This window comes from Bombina bombina, chromosome 7, assembly GCF_027579735.1.
Source record: "Bombina bombina isolate aBomBom1 chromosome 7, aBomBom1.pri, whole genome shotgun sequence".
In the NCBI taxonomy this organism is placed as follows: domain Eukaryota; kingdom Metazoa; phylum Chordata; class Amphibia; order Anura; family Bombinatoridae; genus Bombina; species Bombina bombina.
This window is the reverse complement of record NC_069505.1, coordinates 563,540,056-563,561,286: the sequence shown is the minus strand read 5'-3', so window position 1 is coordinate 563,561,286 and position 21,231 is coordinate 563,540,056.

Genomic DNA, 21,231 nt, shown 5'->3' with positions numbered 1-21,231 from the left:
TGTTTAATGTCCCTTTAAGGCCATAGCAAAGGAACAGTACATAAGCTTACGTAGACATTGCACTGATTTTGAAAAAATACAGTCTACAAGCAGACAGCCTGATGCGGAACTTGAGAGATCAGGCATATCCTAGGGGTCTTTTAGAAGAAACTAGGGGGCATATTTATCAAGCTTTGGTTTGATTGTTTGATTTGTTTGTTTGAGTTTGACGCTCTGTGTTTCTGGCGAGCCTTCAGGCTGGCCGGAAACACAAGTTATGAAGAAGCAGTCTAAAGACTGCTGCTCCATAACCTGCCCGCCTACTCTGAGGCGGCGGACAGAAATCGACAGAAATCAACCCGATCGAATACGATCGGGTTGATTGACAAAACCGCGAATCTGCAGGGGGCGGTATTGCACCAGCAGTTCACAAGAAATACTGGTGCAATGATAAATGCTGAGAGTGCATGCTGTTGACATTTATCAATGTGCAGCAGACTTGATCCGCAATATCGGATCATGTCCGCTCGCACAATGATATTTCGGCCCCTAAGGACATAATAACTTCAAAAAAGATTTATTGCAATATAGTAGGGCAAACAGAAATAAGGGTCTGGCGGAGAAGAGAGTTACCTTCACCACAACTTATAGCAACTAGTATAATCTAATCTGTGATATAATCAAAATACATCTCCCCCTATTATCAGCGGACATTGATCTTAGAGAGATAACAAACAATGGTTGCCGTTTCTCATACAGAAAAGGGAAAACAATAGGTAACCTGTTTTCCCCACTAATTTTAAGGTAGATAACCGGGGATAAAGCTCATGGCTACATTTTAAGAGGATGTATAAATGCCATAATACTACTTGCAAAGCCTTTGAAAGAGTGGAAGTGGGAAATATATTTTGTAGTTCGGTGACCCATAAAACTTTTTTACATAGGGCATGTTTCATTTGTCATTCCAAAAATGTGATTTACTTGCTAACATGCGTGTCCTGTAACATACAGTATATAGGAATGACAACAAGAGAGGCAAGGAGTAGAATTTGGGAACATTTGACTAACATAGATTCAGGTACCCTTACTACCCCCTAGTTTAACGCTTTAAACATAAACATAATCAGAGTGTTGGAAGTCTAAAATGGACTATTATAGAACAATTGAGAATGGGGGCAAAAATGGGGGATCCTGAAAAAATGCTAGCCCAACGAAAAGTCTTCTGGATATTTAAAATACCCGGGTACCACAAGGGTTAAATTCAGAATTCGACCTGATTAATTTTTGGGAGTGAGGTATCCTGTATTTGAAAAATCTTAAGGAGCAGTGGAACCAGTGGAGGATATTTATCTAGGAGAGAGCAGAATATTAGAATTACATTGTCACTTTAATTAAATAATAAAAAGGCGAGACATCTCTTCTAGGAAATAATAATAAATGTAAAATAAATTTAAAATAAATGAAAAGATGGATATGAACAACAAAAAGGACTAGATATGGATTGGAGCATAAAACAATGCAAGGAAATGAATGTATATATTACAGAAATATTATTTCTAAATAAAAATACTGGGACAGATTGTATCCCCATTAAATGTAATTTGAGGGGGTTTGCATAGGATTTATGCTAACTTTAGAGAATAATGACACCCATTCAGTGGTGTAGCGCGGGTTGTTAGCGCCCTGGGAAAGGCAAGTATTGCACCCCCTAACCCATTAGCACTGAATTATTAAACTCAGGGGACCTTTTTTCATAGCATGCCTGGATGACTGACCTCTGCTCTCTATCTCAGATGATCGGATGATCAGGATCGCCAGCATCTGAGTAACTGAGATTGAGCATCTCTCCTGAGTCCTGTCCTACCGTACTTGTAATGACTGTGTCACGTGGTGGACACAAGGCATGCGCGGCAGCATCAGTGACTGTCAGTGGGAGCGGAGGGGGGGGAAGCCACAAACAGCAGCCTGCCATAGTACAGTAGTGCAGCTACATGTCACCACCATCACCACTGATCTGCAGTCTGGACAGTGTTGTGCGCCGCGGGCGCCGGCCGGTATTATGGGCCATATAATATAGCAATCCATTATCCAATGAAGGACATACTGTTGCATACATTATAATGAATTATTATTCATTGCAATGATTATGATTATGTAACAAAGACATAATTATTACAATGAATGAATAATTCAGAAAAAATTATTGAACAAATAATTAATAAAAAAAATAATGCAGTCGTGGTGGGCGGGGCTCAACCACTGCACGGCCTACCGGGCATATGTTCGGTATGCCCGATGTTCAGTCCAGCTGCTTAAATGACAGGCATTCAGAGTGCTGTAATTGCAAAGTTAAAAAGCTAATTTTCCTACTGGCAAGCTGTAGTTAAAGAGGTGCCAAGAGGCAGCCTGACTGTCTGCGCAAGAAAAAATTAAAGCCCTGACAGGCATCTGGTTTGTCTCTGTTTTTTCATCACTGCCCCATTTATCTGCTTTGAACCGGTTGAACCGGGAGTCCCTCTTCCCACACGCTTACCTTATCTTCGCTCTGCTCTAGTGCTCTTCCCTCCTGGCCTGCGTGCTGGGGCGAAGTGACGTTACCACCAGGATGATCACTTTCTCTCGATGACATGCTGATCGCCAGCGCCCGGCGCTGCATGTGAGACAGTGAGAGTGGTGGTGGAGCGCACCTCATGATAAGAAGATGGCTTTTTCAGCTTACCAGCCTTCTTTTGAAATTTTGCGCCCCTAAGAATTTTGCGCCCAGGGCAACCGCCCCTGTGCCCCCCCCCCCCCACCGTATGCCACTGCACCCATTATTGTGAGCTAATTTTAGCCAATCAAATTGTGTTAAGGGTTTTAAAAATTTAGACTAGCATTGAGGCAAAACATGTAGCTATGAGTACAGCATACGCCGAAATATGTTATCTGATCTTGTCTAAATGCTACACATGTTGGACTGTCTGTATTGCATATTTTAATTTTGTGCATTAAAGTAAAAGCCAATCCTATCATTTTTGAAACGCAAGGATTGACTACTGAAACAAACAAAGGGGGCTTTCATTCATGAAGTATAAGATACTTCATGTAGAAAGCTCCTTTATTTGTTTCAATCGATCACCATTCTTAACTGCTCAGGCAGCCCATGGCAGATCGCTGTTTTGCTTGAGAGATGATATTTTAACCTCTTAGCCAATAGCCGTGCGGTAAATGCGGCTTGGAACTCTTGGGAGCCGGATTTACCGCACGGCTATTGGCTCAGAGTTGAAAACGTCACCTCTTAGCAAGAATTATTTTTTGCTGTGGGCTGCTGTAGCAGCTAAGAACGGCGATCGAGTGAAACAAATAAAGGAGCTTTCTACATAAAGTATCTTATACTTATTTGTTTCAATAGTCAATCCTAGCATTTCAAAAACACAATTGACTTTCACTTTAAAGGATTGTTTTTTTACCTTTATACTGTTGCGGAGCTCCGTTTTTCCTTTTGGACTATTTTCTATATACACATATTAACACGTAAATATATATGTATATAATCATAAACATATATATTTAAATTTGCTGCCATTACCCCTTTTACTGTGCCTTCTCTTACGGCATCAGAATGAGGCTCCCATTGGAGCCTATGGAAGCGCAATGCTTCCCAGCTTTGTTGACAACTTGTAAAACCAGCGCGCATTAGCGTGTGCTGGTGTTACACAGTGGAGCACAAATATCGCTTTCATGAAAGTGATCCACTTGTAATCTGACCCTATATATGTAATCAAATAAAATGTTTAAAAAGTTTTGAACTGTTAAAAAAAAATTGGGGTTCCTATCCCTTTGAATTAACTATGTGCTATGTTATCACATAGAGCAGTGTTGGCGAAGCTTTGCAACACATGTCACAGCCTGCATGCAGAAACCTTTGTGGTGGCATGTGACCCTATGTGCAATGTGTCATGTGATGTTGAACTGTGCATGACTATTGGTTGCAGAAAGAGTGGCAGAAGAGTACAAGTAGTTTATGTGTTATAGTGCTAATTTGAGGGGCTATGTAAACGCTGATAATACTGCATTTCTATTGGTTGGAACCACAGAGTTTCAGATTAAGGAGGAAAATATGATGTGTTCTCTCTTAGGGACTGGTGATCAAGCTCTTCGCTCAGGCAAGATGATCTAAGAGGTCTCGTCATTACGGTGAGGTCCCATAAATAATTTAAAAATTGCAAAATTTGGATTAAGAGATGTTTATCTAGTTATGAAGGACCCTGAATGTGAAGGAGAAACTCCAACATTACAATATAAGGTCTAAAAAATATCATAAAGAGATGAAGTGATTTCTCTCCATGTTGGTGAGAGTTTGATCATTGGCTCTTAAGCCGTACCAAACACAGTGCTTAGCAGGGACAAAGAAACATACGCTGTAATATTGCCATAGTATGGGTGAATGTTCATGCTGCCCAAAGACAGCATTAGTGAAAAAGATAACTGAAGTCTGTGTTTATGTATATATGTATGTATTTATTTATGTATGTGTGTATATTTATGTATGTGTTTATTATGTAGGTATGTAAATATGTATGTATTTATTTATATATGTGTATATATTTATGTATGTGTTTGTCAGGGTATCTGTGAGTTTCAGTAGATAATATATATATATATATATATATATATATATATATATATATATATATATAAAATAAGATCGAATAAGTATGCAATCTATTAAATATTAAATTGGAGCATGCTTAATACCATTGGTGGATACATTCTGTGTATTGCAAGTCTGAGGTCAGAAATTGGGTGCCTTGCTGATTACACATCAGAATTCAGCTCAGACCCCTCTCCCCACTCACTATGCTAAATTACACATTGCAAGCGAGATGTATCAAAACTACAAAGAGTCTGTGTGCAATACCTTTGCTCAGATCAAAATCTATGAATTAAACAATTGCCCTGATACTGACCTAGTTCAGGATGCCCCCTGGGCTAACAGAGACAGAATTCTGCACTGTTTCAGATAAACTAGCAGAATCCCAGGATATTGTAAGCTAACAGATACATGTGATAATCAACATGATGACTCACTAGGTTTCCTTTGAAGGTCCAAAACGCATTCTCGTCTGGGAAAATTGCTAACTCAGATAAATGACTTGTGCCTAATTTTTATATAATTTAAAATACTCAGATGGTATTAACAACTATATATGTTGATCTGAAATATATACTATATTGGATAAATATCTGCTGCATTGAATTATTAGCTACATTGATAAATTTAAAATGTGTCCCAAAATTTCAGAATATATAACATTCTTTTGTTTTTCAAACATCTGATATACAAACTAGGTTCCAGATATGACTAGTAGATACTAATATATAAATGCCTATATAATGTGTGCCCTGAACATATAGCGTATACACTAAATATTAAAATAATATCCACAGATATGCAATATTAATATTAATATGAGATAATAATCAACTGTAAATATAACTATATGAAATTACATCAGACTGCCACTCACAAGGTATGTAATGTGATATTAAGATGGAAATTATAAACTGAGAAAATAGTTGGATCCATGTTGAAAGTATTTTTAAATGCAGTTTCTTCAAATACCACATATTTAGTCTTGAAATACTCAGATTAAATAATATTAAATGGTTCCATACATATTGGACATATTGGTTGCTGATACTGGAAATGTATAAGTGTATTTAATGAACACTTTAAAACATATATATTAATCTGTAGTAGTAACTGATAATGAAACTGTTTTTCTATTGTTTGTCACCCTCCGGTGTTTGATGCGAGAATTGCAATCAAAAGGTATTTGGCTGCTCAGGGAGGCATTTCCCCAAAAACCTATGAGAGACAAGCTTGGATTAGGGGAGTGACCAAATTCTTGTTGGAAGAGAAGGAGGGGTTATATCTTTGATAAAACACAGATTTGTGCTAGTATCTTCTCTTCATTTTTGTTAGGACCATTTATTAGGATAAAAAAGAAAATAATTGAGGCCTGTATCCTTGCAAAATAGTTGAATAATCCTTCTTATATAACCAACAAGGAAGCCCCAGAAAAAGCTGAACTCTCATCTGGTTATTTTGTAAAGTATAAGCGATTGTTAAAGTGAATGTAAATTTTAAAGCTAAAGTGCCCGGTTTTTAAAAATTTGATTAAAAATAGGGGCACTTTAATTCATCAAAATTTACATTTCTCTTGTGTTGTGAAAAAATACTTACCTTTTAAACTTGATAGGCGCTCCAGCTTCCTCCACCTGTCGCAAAGCCTCTTCCTGGTTCTAGAATGATGGATCAGTCATCCTCCAATCACGTTGTTGAATCAGACACTGATTCCCGCGGTAGGGGGAAGCTGTGATTGGAGGATGACCAATCCTGATGTCAGAAATGGCTTGTGACGACCGGGGGAAGCTGAAGCGGCTGTCAAGTTTAAAAGGTAAGTTTTTTTCACAACAAGTAAACTTTTAATTTTGATGAATTAAAGTGTCCCTGTTTTTAATCGAATTTTTAAAAACCGGGCACTTTGCATCAAAATTTACATTCACTTTAAGTATATTTAATATTTAAATCAAGGTATTCTAAAGCTATAGCTAAATTGTAGCTGATATTTGAAGGGGTATTTTATAATCACGTCGCTAGTATTAAATAGACCAGTATATTTAATGTATTAAAGGGACACTGAACCCAATTTTTTTTCTTTTGCGATTCAGATAAAGCAGCAATTTTAAGCAACTTTCTAATGTACTCCTATTATCAATTTTTCTTCGTTCTCTTGCTATCTTTACTTGAAAAAAATGCATCTAAGATGTGTTTTTTTTGTTCAGCACTCTGGACAGCACTTTTTTATTGGTGGGTGAATTTGTCCACCAATCAGCAAGAACAACCCAGGTTGTTCACCAAAAATGGGCCGGCATCTAAACTTACATTCTTCCATTTCAAATAAAGATACCAAGAAAATGAAGAAAAATTGATAATAGGAGTAAATTAGAAAGTTGCTTAAAATTGCATGCTCTATCTGAATCATGAAAGAAACAATTTGGGTTCAGTGTCCCTTTAAGCATACTAGTGCTAAGACAATTTACTATTGAGAAAAGAGTCAGGTATTTATATTTATTAAGTCATTAGAGCTACTGTGATATATTATAAAAATTGCATTTATAAGTGTATTTACATTTCTGGTGGTTTAATTGAATTATTATACATAACCATTTGTGGTCTAAATAGTTTAATTATACTTTTCTGAAAGTCCTCTTATATTTATTAAGATTTAGTAAGATTTGTGTGAGGTATCTTGTTATATTGTTAACTAAGCACTGTTAAAGTAACAGTCCATATTTCGGCATTGGACTAAGAATTGTTTAGAGATATATTTTATGATCTGTTTTGTATAGAATTGTAACAGCATAGATATACTTATATTGGCCATAAGTAATACAATATATAATACGTAAATATAATCATTGTGTCTATAAAGATAACTATTCGGAAAAAAAAGGATACAATATTCATTTTTAATAATAATATTGTTTTCAAATTTATAGATATCTCTACAGTGATATTTTGGAGTACACCACGGAGATCTCACTGAAGTGTATTGACAAAGTTGTGCTATATTAATTGTAGATATCGCTGACAATAGTTTTTTACTGCTATTAATTATTAATATTCATAATTACAAGACGTATCAATATTACTGGAGGTTACTGCTAAAATAATAATAAATTATATTGTAACCTAGGATATACAACATTTATTGGTTGGCAACTGCTGAGATAAGAATTGAATGGTCAATCAGTAAAGGACTGAAACAAGAAGTACAAATGTAGCACTCTCAACGTTTGATAATGTATAGTAAGGTATCTGCTAAACACAACTAAAGAATAAAACTTAACTTTTATTTAATAATAAAGATATTAAAAATAAAGGGCAGATGAATGTTAAAATTACAAATTGCTTATTTGGTGCCCAGAAATAAGTTGTGAACAACCAATATTGAGTAATAACCGAATGGTTAAATGGTTGTCACAGTCTAAATACGTTTAAAGGTATACAGAAGTTATTTCAGATAGATGGCCTCAGATATATATATATATATATATATATATATATATATACCTCTGGTTACCATAGGCAGGTTGGTACTAGGTAGTAACTTGGATATCATCGGAAGATATACATGTACCTTTTAATACCATAGGAAGTATGTCCCTTTAAATACCATAGGTGTATCTCCCACAGTGGAGAGATAACTGATGAAGGTTACAATATGATACCACTAATGTGTCCTCATTGTAGGAGGACACATCTGTAGCGCCATGAGTATTCCCTCCAGGTAGAGAGAAATGTACCTTTGTTACCGTATAAAGAGAGAAATTGTACTTTGTGATACCCTAAGTACCTGGATACCTTCTAATACCGTTTGTACATTCCCAAATGAGGAGAAATATATTCCCCAAACAAGGAAAAAAAGGGATATCTTGTGGTAACGCAAATATACCCCAGATGGGGAGATATTGCTAAAATGTTATAAATATAATCTCTAACTGGGGATAAGTATACCAGTTTATACCGTAAAAATGATAATACCTGTTAATACCGTAAGTATAACTCAGCAAATAAGAAATAAAGATATAACTATCAATTAATATCAGGATGTTGTATTATTATAATCTCCTGATGGAAATGAGTGTACCTATTGGTACCATAAAGAAGAGGTTACCTGTTAATACTATGAGTATTACTGCAACAAAAAATTGAAAAGTGTATACTTGTTATAATCTCCTAATGGAAATGAGTATACCTGTTAATACCGGTATATATCTAGTGTAACCTCCTAATGGAAATGGGTTTACCTGTTAATACCGTAAAGGAGAGGTTACCTGTTAATACCAGGAATTTTACTCAGAAAAAAATGTTGAAAAAGGTATATCTGTTGATAAGTATACATGTCAATACCGTAAAGATAAGGATACCTGTTAATACCGTGAGTATCACTCAACAAATAGAAGAATGAGATATATATACCTATTATTACCAGGGGTAGTTATGTTCTGATCGGAATAAGTATACCTATTAATACCGTAAAGATATTACCTGTTAATACCGTAAGTATCACTCAAAAATGGAAAAGTGTATACCTATTATGATCTCCTAATGGAGATGAGTATACCTGTTAGTACCATAAAGGAGAGGTTTCCTATTAATACCGTAAGTATTTCTCAACCATGAGTTGAAAAGTTTATACCTATTAATACCATTAGTCATAAGTAAAAAAATATATTTGCTGGGGATAAATCTCCAGATGGAGATAAATATACATATTAGGGCCCTTTGATAAAGCCACCATGGCGAAACGCGTCAGTCGCGTCCCTGCTCCCTCTCCCTTTTTTTAACTAGCATTCTGCTTATTTGTTATCCACGGTATTAACAGGTATATAATTTTCATTTGTTGGTGATACTCACGGTATTAATAGGTATCTACTTCCTTCTGGTACTAATAGGTATATTTATCTCCATCTGGAGATTTATCCCCAGCAAATATATTTTTTTACTTATGACTAATGGTATTAATAGGTATAAACTTTTCAACTCATGGTTGAGAAATACGGTATTAATAGGTAACCTCTCCTTTATGGTACTAACAGGTATACTCATCTCCATTAGGAGATTATAATTGGTATACACTTTTCCATTTTTGAATGATACTTACGGTATTAACAGGTAATCTCTTTATGGTATTAATAGGTATACTTATTCCAATCAGGAGATCAGAACATAACTACCCCTGGTATTAATAGGTATAAACTTTTCAACTCATGGTTGAGAAATACTTACGGTATTAATAGGAAACCTCTCCTTTATGGTACTAACAGGTATACTCATCTCCATTAGGAGATCATAATAGGTATACACTTTTCCATTTTTGAGTGATACTTACGGTATTAACAGGTAATATCTTTACGGTATTAATAGGTATACTTATTCCGATCAGAACATAACTACCCCTGGTAATAATAGGTATATATATCTCATTCTTCTATTTGTTGAGTGATACTCATGGTATTAACAGGTATCCTTATCTTTACGGTATTGACAGGTATACTTATCAACAGATATACCTTTTTCAACATTTTTTTCTGAGTAAAATTCCTGGTATTAACAGGTAACCTCTCCTTTATGGTATTAACAGGTAAACCCATTTCCATTAGGAGGTTACACTAGATATATACCAGTATTAACAGGTATACTCATTTCCATTAGGAGATTATAACAAGTATACACTTTTCAATTTTTTGTTGCAGTAATACTCATGGTATTAACAGGTAACCTCTTCTTTATGGTACCAATAGGTACACTCATTTCCATCAGGAGATTATAATAATAAAACATCCTGGTATTAATTGATAGTTATATCTTTATTTCTTATTTGCTGAGTTATACTTACGGTATTAACAGGTATTATCATTTTTACGGTATAAACTGGTATACTTATCTCCAGTTAGAGATTATATTTATAACATTTTAGCAATATCTCCCCAATATTCCCCAAACAAGGAAAAAGATATCCCTTTTTTTCCTTGTTTGGGGAATATATTTCTCCTCATTTGGGAATGTACAAACGGTATTAGAAGGTATCCAGGTACTTAGGGTATCACAAAGTACAATTTCTCTCTTTATACGGTAATCATGAAATAATTTTTTTGGGGGTTTGCGTACCTTTAATTTGTGCCACTAGGATCAGCCTGGTGTGGTCAGTTCCTTATTATGCTTTATTTGAAGTATTGGAACTTGGAAATCCATAAATTGGTTTCCAGTTGCAGTTTAGGCTCAAAAATGTTTGTTATCGCTGGCATCAAAACAGATTTTCATGGGAGATAAGAACCATAGGCCAAATAAGTCTGCACAAATTTCCTATGAAGTATAAGTTTAAAGGGATAGTAAAGTCCAAATTAAACTTTCATGATTCAGATAGGGCATGTCATTTTAAACAACTTTCTAATTTACTTTTATCATCACATTTGCTTTGTTCTCTTGTTATTCTTAGTTGAAGGATACTACTAGGTAGGCTCATATGCTAATTTCAAAACCCTTGAAGGCCGCCTCTAATTTGAATGCACTTGACAGTTTTTCACAGCTAGAGGGCGTTAGTTCATGTGTTTCATATAGATAACATTGTGCACATGCACGTGAAGTTATTTAAGAGTCACCACTAATTGCTTGAAATGCAAGTCTGTCAAAATATCTGAGATAAGGAGGCAGTCAGCAGAAGATTAGATACAAGGTAATTACAGAGGTAAAAAGTATATTTCTATAACAGTGTTGGTTATGCAAAACTGGGGAATGATAAATAAAGGGGTTATCTATCTTTTTAAACAATAACATTTTTGGTGTTTACTATCCGTTTAATTAATGTGTAGGATAGCCTTATGCTTATCCCAGGTAAGGTCCCCCATTGTGTTTGTCTTTACCACCTGTAATGGAAGTTTATTTCATAATTCAATCACCCTTTCTGTAAAGAAGTGCTTCCTCAAATTACTCCTGAAGCTACTACCTCACAGCCTCAGCTTTATTAAATGCACATTATACACTCGTTTTTTTTTCTTTGCATAAATGTTTTGTAGATGATCTATTTATATAGCCCATAAAGATTTTTTTATTTAAAATTGTATAGTTTTGCTTATTTTTAAATAACATTGCTCTGATTTTCAGACTCCTAACCAAGCCCCAAAGTTTTGGGAGAATACCGACAGATACCTACTCCAGCTTGCTCCTGTTTGTGTAAAGGGTCTTTTCATATGCAAAGAAAGGGGGAGGGGGGGGGGTCTGCTTTTTCCCACGTGCAGTGGGTGTTCCAGTAACCTTTTAAATAGCGCTAAACTGGAAGCTTCTTAGTAGGTTTTTAAATGGTTTTATGCTGGATTTTGAGATCAGTATCTGTGCATATTATTCTTTATAGTAGTGTCTATTACATGCAGTTACAGTGGGGCAAAAAAGTATTTAGTCAGCCACCAATTGTGCAAGTTCTCCCACTTAAGAAGATGAGAGAGGCCTGTAATTTTCATCATAGGTATACCTCAACTATGAGAGACAAAATGTTTAGAGATATATTTTATGATCTGTTTTGTATAGAATTGTAACAGCATAGATATACTTATATTGGCCATAGTAATACAATATATAATACGTAAATATAATCATTGTGTCTATAAAGATAACTATTCGGAAAAAAAGGATACAATATTCATTTTTAATAATAATATTGTTTTCAAATTTATAGATATCTCTACAGTGATATTTTGGAGTACACCACGGAGATCTCACTGAAGTGTATTGACAAAGTTGTGCTATATTAATTGTAGATATCGCTGACAATAGTTTTTTACTGCTATTAATTATTAATATTCATAATTACAAGACGTATCAATATTACTGGAGGTTACTGCTAAAATAATAATAAATTATATTGTAACCTAGGATATACAACATTTATTGGTTGGCAACTGCTGAGATAAGAATTGAATGGTCAATCAGTAAAGGACTGAAACAAGAAGTACAAATGTAGCACTCTCAACGTTTGATAATGTATAGTAAGGTATCTGCTAAACACAACTAAAGAATAAAACTTAACTTTTATTTAATAATAAAGATATTAAAAATAAAGGGCAGATGAATGTTAAAATTACAAATTGCTTATTTGGTGCCCAGAAATAAGTTGTGAACAACCAATATTGAGTAATAACCGAATGGTTAAATGGTTGTCACAGTCTAAATACGTTTAAAGGTATACAGAAGTTATTTCAGATAGATGGCCTCAGATATATATATATATATATATATATATATATATATATATATATATATATATATATACCTCTGGTTACCATAGGCAGGTTGGTACTAGGTAGTAACTTGGATATCATCGGAAGATATACATGTACCTTTTAATACCATAGGAAGTATGTCCCTTTAAATACCATAGGTGTATCTCCCACAGTGGAGAGATAACTGATGAAGGTTACAATATGATACCACTAATGTGTCCTCATTGTAGGAGGACACATCTGTAGCGCCATGAGTATTCCCTCCAGGTAGAGAGAAATGTACCTTTGTTACCGTATAAAGAGAGAAATTGTACTTTGTGATACCCTAAGTACCTGGATACCTTCTAATACCGTTTGTACATTCCCAAATGAGGAGAAATATATTCCCCAAACAAGGAAAAAAAGGGATATCTTGTGGTAACGCAAATATACCCCAGATGGGGAGATATTGCTAAAATGTTATAAATATAATCTCTAACTGGGGATAAGTATACCAGTTTATACCGTAAAAATGATAATACCTGTTAATACCGTAAGTATAACTCAGCAAATAAGAAATAAAGATATAACTATCAATTAATATCAGGATGTTGTATTATTATAATCTCCTGATGGAAATGAGTGTACCTATTGGTACCATAAAGGAGAGGTTACCTGTTAATACCATGAGTATTACTGCAACAAAAAATTGAAAAGTGTATACTTGTTATAATCTCCTAATGGAAATGAGTATACCTGTTAATACCGGTATACATCTAGTGTAACCTCCTAATGGAAATGGGTTTACCTGTTAATACCGTAAAGGAGAGGTTACCTGTTAATACCAGGAATTTTACTCAGAAAAAAATGTTGAAAAAGGTATATCTGTTGATAAGTATACCTGTCAATACCGTAAAGATAAGGATACCTGTTAATACCGTGAGTATCACTCAACAAATAGAAGAATGAGATATATATACCTATTATTACCAGGGGTAGTTATGTTCTGATCGGAATAAGTATACCTATTAATACCGTAAAGATATTACCTGTTAATACCGTAAGTATCACTCAAAAATGGAAAAGTGTATACCTATTATGATCTCCTAATGGAGATGAGTATACCTGTTAGTACCATAAAGGAGAGGTTTCCTATTAATACCGTAAGTATTTCTCAACCATGAGTTGAAAAGTTTATACCTATTAATACCATTAGTCATAAGTAAAAAAATATATTTGCTGGGGATAAATCTCCAGATGGAGATAAATATACATATTAGGGCCCTTTGATAAAGCCACCATGGCGAAACGCGTCAGTGGCGTCCCTGCTCCCTCTCCCTTTTTTTAACTAGCATTCTGCTTATTTGTTATCCACGGTATTAACAGGTATATAATTTTCATTTGTTGGTGATACTCACGGTATTAATAGGTATCTACTTCCTTCTGGTACTAATAGGTATATTTATCTCCATCTGGAGATTTATCCCCAGCAAATATATTTTTTTACTTATGACTAATGTTATTAATAGGTATAAACTTTTCAACTCATGGTTGAGAAATACGGTATTAATAGGTAACCTCTCCTTTATGGTACTAACAGGTATACTCATCTCCATTAGGAGATCATAATAGGTATACACTTTTCCATTTTTGAATGATACTTACGGTATTAACAGGTAATCTCTTTATGGTATTAATAGGTATACTTATTCCAATCAGGAGATCAGAACATAACTACCCCTGGTATTAATAGGTATAAACTTTTCAACTCATGGTTGAGAAATACTTACGGTATTAATAGGAAACCTCTCCTTTATGGTACTAACAGGTATACTCATCTCCATTAGGAGATCATAATAGGTATACACTTTTCCATTTTTGAGTGATACTTACGGTATTAACAGGTAATATCTTTACGGTATTAATAGGTATACTTATTCCGATCAGAACATAACTACCCCTGGTAATAATAGGTATATATATCTCATTCTTCTATTTGTTGAGTGATACTCACGGTATTAACAGGTATCCTTATCTTTACGGTATTGACAGGTATACTTATCAACAGATATACCTTTTTCAACATTTTTTTCTGAGTAAAATTCATGGTATTAACAGGTAACCTCTCCTTTACGGTATTAACAGGTAAACCCATTTCCATTAGGAGGTTACACTAGATATATACCGGTATTAACAGGTATACTCATTTCCATTAGGAGATTATAACAAGTATACACTTTTCAATTTTTTGTTGCAGTAATACTCATGGTATTAACAGGTAACCTCTCCTTTATGGTACGAATAGGTACACTCATTTCCATCAGGAGATTATAATAATAAAACATCCTGGTATTAATTGATAGTTATATCTTTATTTCTTATTTGCTGAGTTATACTTACGGTATTAACAGGTATTATCATTTTTACGGTATAAACTGGTATACTTATCTCCAGTTAGAGATTATATTTATAACATTTTAGCAATATCTCCCCAATATTCCCCAAACAAGGAAAAAGATATCCCTTTTTTTCCTTGTTTGGGGAATATATTTCTCCTCATTTGGGAATGTACAAACGGTATTAGAAGGTATCCAGGTACTTAGGGTATCACAAAGTACAATTTCTCTCTTTATACGGTAACAAAGGTACATTTCTCTCTACCTGGAGGGAATACTCATGGCGCTACAGATGTGTCCTCCTACAATGAGGACACATTAGTGGTATCATATTGTAACCTTCATCAGTTATCTCTCCACTGTGGGAGATACACATATGGTATTTAAAGGGACATACTTCCTATGGTATTAAAAGGTACATGTATATCTTCCAATGATATCCAAGTTACTACTACCTAGTACCAACCTGCCTATGGTAATTAACCAGAGGTATGTATATATATACATACCATTTAACCATTTAACCATTCGGTTATTACTCAATATTGGTTGTTCATAACTTATTTCTGGGCACCAAATAAGCAATTTGTAATTTTAACATTCATCTGCCCTTTATTTTTAATATCTTTTTTATTAAATAAAAGTTAAGTTTTATTCTTTAGTTATGTTTAGCAGATACCTTACTATACATTATTAAATGTTGAGAGTGCTACATTTGTACTTCTTTTTTCAGTCCTTTACTGATTGACCTTTCAATGTTCATTAGTACAAGCACCAGTCCCTGGAAACAAATGCTAACAAAGCTTGAATATATATGGGAACGTTTGTCATTTCTAATAAGTAGTGCCATTGGTTTCATTGCTAAAGTGCTGAGATAAGTACACTAACATGTTTATTATGTAGGTGGGTATATATGTATGTATTTATTTATGTATGTATGTGTGTATATATTTATGTATGTGTTTATTATGTAGGTATGTATATATGTATGTATTTATGTATGTATGTGTATGTATATATTTATGCATGTGTTTATTATGTAGGTATGCAAATATGTACTTATTTATATATGTATGTGTGTATATATATTTATGTATGTGTTTATTATATAGGTGTGTATAAATGTATGTATTTATTTATGTATGTATGTGTGTATATATTTATGTATGTGTTTATTATGTAGGTATGTATATATGTATGTATTTATGTATGTATGTGGTGTATATATTTATGTATGTGTGTATTATGTAAGTATGTATTTATGTATGTATGTGGTGTATATATTTATTTATGTATGTGTGTATTATGTAAGTTTGTATGTATGTATGTGGTGTATATATTTATTTATGTATGTGTGTATTATGTAAGTATGTATATATATATGTATGTATTTATTTATGTATGTGGTATATATATTTATGTATGTGTGTATAATGTAAGTATGTACAGTATATATGTATGTATGTTGTGTATATATTTATTTATGTATGTGTGTATTATGTATGTATACATGTATGTATCTAGTTATTTATGTATTTATCTATGTGTTGAATATATGTATGTGTGTATTATGTATGTATATATGTATATATGTAGGTATGTATGTATTTATGTATGTATGTGGTGTATATATTTATGTATGTGTGTATTATGTAAGTATGTATATATGTATGTGTGTATTATGTATGTATGTATATATGTATGTATTTATGTATGTGGTGTATATATTTATGTATGTGTGTATTATGTAAGTATGTATATATGTATGTGTGTATTATGTACGTATGTATATATGTATGTATTTATGTATGTATGTGGTGTATATATTTATGTATGTGTGTATGTGTGTATTATGTAAATATGTATATATGTATGTGTGTATTATGTATGTATGTATGTATATATGTATGTATTTATGTATGTGGTGTATATATTTATGTATGTGTGTATTATGTACGCATGTATATATGTATGAATTTATGTATGTATGTGGTGTATATATTCTATAAAACTGCATATAATGCTTCAGTCTTGTGCAGGCTCCTACCTGTTTTTCAGAAAAGGATACAGAGAGAATGTCATAAATTTGATAAATGAACTAAATTGGAAAGTTTTTTTTTAAATGTTATACTATGGGGTAGATTTATCAAACCCCGGATGGACATGATTCACTATAGCAAATCCTGTCTGCCCTGCATCACTAAATGCTGAAAGCATACACTGACGGCATTTAACATTGCACAAGCATTTCTGGAGAAATACTTGTGCAATGCCGCCCCTTGCAGATTTGCAGCCAATCGGTCGCTAGCAGGAGGTGTCAATCAACCCGATCGTATCTGATTGGGATGATTGTTGTACGCCACCTCAGAGGTGGAAGATGAGTTAAGGAGCAGCGGTCTTATGACCGCTGCTTCTTAACTTATGTTTCCGGCGAACCATAAACATCGGGCGGAGCAAACAACATCCGCTTCTTGATAAATCTCCCCCTAAATTTGAATCATGAAATAATTTTTTTGGGGGTTTGCGTACCTTTAATTTGTGCCACTAGGATCAGCCTGGTGTGGTCAGTTCCTTATTATGCTTTATTTGAAGTATTGGAACTTGGAAATCCATAAATTGGTTTCCAGTTGCAGTTTAGGCTCAAAAATGTTTGTTATCGCTGGCATCAAAACAGATTTTCATGGGAGATAAGAACCATAGGCCAAATAAGTCTGCACAAATTTCCTATGAAGTATAAGTTTAAAGGGATAGTAAAGTCCAAATTAAACTTTCATGATTCAGATAGGGCATGTCATTTTAAACAACTTTCTAATTTACTTTTATCATCACATTTGCTTTGTTCTCTTGTTATTCTTAGTTGAAGGATACTACTAGGTAGGCTCATATGCTAATTTCAAAACCCTTGAAGGCCGCCTCTAATTTGAATGCACTTGACAGTTTTTCACAGCTAGAGGGCGTTAGTTCATGTGTTTCATATAGATAACATTGTGCACATGCACGTGAAGTTATTTAAGAGTCACCACTAATTGCTTGAAATGCAAGTCTGTCAAAATATCTGAGATAAGGAGGCAGTCAGCAGAAGATTAGATACAAGGTAATTACAGAGGTAAAAAGTATATTTCTATAACAGTGTTGGTTATGCAAAACTGGGGAATGATAAATAAAGGGGTTATCTATCTTTTTAAACAATAACATTTTTGGTGTTTACTATCCGTTTAATTAATGTGTAGGATAGCCTTATGCTTATCCCAGGTAAGGTCCCCCATTGTGTTTGTCTTTACCACCTGTAATGGAAGTTTATTTCATAATTCAATCACCCTTTCTGTAAAGAAGTGCTTCCTCAAATTACTCCTGAAGCTACTACCTCACAGCCTCAGCTTTATTAAATGCACATTATACACTCGTTTTTTTTCTTTGCATAAATGTTTTGTAGATGATCTATTTATATAGCCCATAAAGATTTTTTTATTTAAAATTGTATAGTTTTGCTTATTTTTAAATAACATTGCTCTGATTTTCAGACTCCTAACCAAGCCCCAAAGTTTTGGGAGAATACCGACAGATACCTACTCCAGCTTGCTCCTGTTTGTGTAAAGGGTCTTTTCATATGCAAAGGAAGGGGGAGGGGGGGGTCTGCTTTTTCCCACGTGCAGTGGGTGTTCCAGTAACCTTTTAAATAGCGCTAAACTGGAAGCTTCTTAGTAGGTTTTTAAATGGTTTTATGCTGGATTTTGAGATCAGTATCTGTGCATATTATTCTTTATAGTAGTGTCTATTACATGCAGTTACAGTGGGGCAAAAAAGTATTTAGTCAGCCACCAATTGTGCAAGTTCTCCCACTTAAGAAGATGAGAGAGGCCTGTAATTTTCATCATAGGTATACCTCAACTATGAGAGACAAAATGTGGAAACAAATCCAGACAATCACATTGTCTGATTTGGAAATAATTTATTTGCAAATTATGGTGGAAAATAAGTATTTGGTCAATATCAAAAGTTCATCTCAATACTTTGTTATATATCCTTTGTTGGCAATGACAGAGGTCAAACGTTTTCTGTAAGTCTTCACAAGGTTGTCACACACTGCTGCTGGTATGTTGGCCCATTCCTGCATGCAGATCTCCTCTAGAGCAGTGATGTTTTGGGGCTGTCGCTGGGCAACACGGAATTTCAACTCCCTCCAAAGGTTTTTCTATGGGGTTGAGATCTGGAGACTGGCTAGGCCACTCCAGGACCTTGAAATGCTTCTTACGAAGCCACTCCTTCGTTGCCCGGGCGGTGTGTTTGGGATCATTGTCATGTGAAAGCCACGTTTCATCTTCAAGCCCTTGATGATGGAAGGAGGGTTTGCACTCAAAATCTCACGATACATGGCCCCATTCATTCTTTCATGTACACGGATCAGTCATCCTGTTCCCTTTGCAGAGAAACAGCCCCAAAGCATGATGTTGCCACCCCCATGCTTCACAGTAGGTATGGTGTTCTTTGGTTGCAACTCGGCATTCTCTCTCCTCCAAACATGATGAGTTGTGTTTCTACCAAACAGTTCTACTTTGGTTTCATCTGACCATATGACATTCTCCCAATCCACTTCTGGATCATCGAAATGCTCTCTAGCATACTTCAGACGGGCCCGAACATGTACTGGCTTAAGCAGGGGGACAGGTCTGGCACTGCAGGATCTGAGTCCCTGGCGGCGTAGTGTATTACTGACGGTAACCTTTGTTACGTTGGTCCCAGCTTTCTGCAGGTCATTCACTAGGTCCCCCTGTGTGGTTCTGGGATGTTTGCTCACCATTCTTGTTATCATTTTGACCCCACGGGGTGAGATCTTGCGTGGAGCCCCAGATCGAGGGAGATTAACAGTGGTCTTGTATGTCTTCCATTTTCTAATTATTTCTCCCACAGTTGATTTCTTCACACCAAGCTGCTTGCCTATTGCAGATTCAGTCTTCCCAGCCTGGTGCAGGTCTACAATTTTGTTTTTGGTGTCCTTCAACAGCTCTTTGGTCTTCACCATAGTGAAGTTTGGAGTGTGACTGTTTGAGGTTGTGGACAGGTGTCTTTTATACTGATAACAAGTTCAAACAGGTGCCATTAATACAAGTAATGAGTGGAGGACAGAGGAGCCTCTTAAAGAAGAAGATACAGGTCTGTGAGAGCCAGAAATCTTGCTTGTTTGTAGGTGACCAAATACTTATTTTCCACCATAATATGCAAATAAATTCTTTCCAAATCAGACAATGTGATTGTCTGGATTTGTTTCCACATTTTGTCTCTCATAGTTGAGGTATACCTATGATGAAAATTACAGGCCTCTCTCATCTTCTTAAGTGCGAGAACTTGCACAATTGGTGGCTGACTAAATACTTTTTGCCCCACTGTATATGAAAATTAGTGTATACTGTCCCTTTAGGAACCTTAAAAAAGCTTAAATGTATACGAGAACACAATTTTTCTCTCTCATGATTAGATAGAGCATGCAATTTTAAGCAACTTTCTAATATATTCCTATTAATCAATTCTTCTTTGTTCTCTTGGTATCTTTATTTAAAAAAGCAGGAATGTAAGCTTACGAGCCGGCACATCTTTGGTTCAGACCTGGGTAGCACTTGCTGATTGGTGGCTAAATTTATATTGGAGGCCATGTCACCTCTTTCCCTTCTCTCTCCTCTAAACTATACATATTTAGGTCATCTGGCTTTTTTTGTCAGTTTTTATACATTGTATCCGAATGGAGCTTGAGGGCCCGTGTTTTCTGGCGAGTCTTCAGACTCACCAGAAACACCAGTTATGAAGCAGCGGTCTAAAGACTGCTGCTCCATAACCTGTCCGCCTGCTCTGATGAGGCGGACAGGAATCGCCGGAAATCAACCCGATCGAGTACGATCGGGTTGATTGACACCACCCCTGCTGGTGGCCAATTGGCTGTAGGGGGCAGCGTTGCACCAGCAGCTCTTGTGAGCTGCTGGTGCAATGCTGAATACGGAGAGCGTATTGCTCTCCACATTCAGCAAGGTCTTGTGGACCTGATCTGCACTGTTGGATC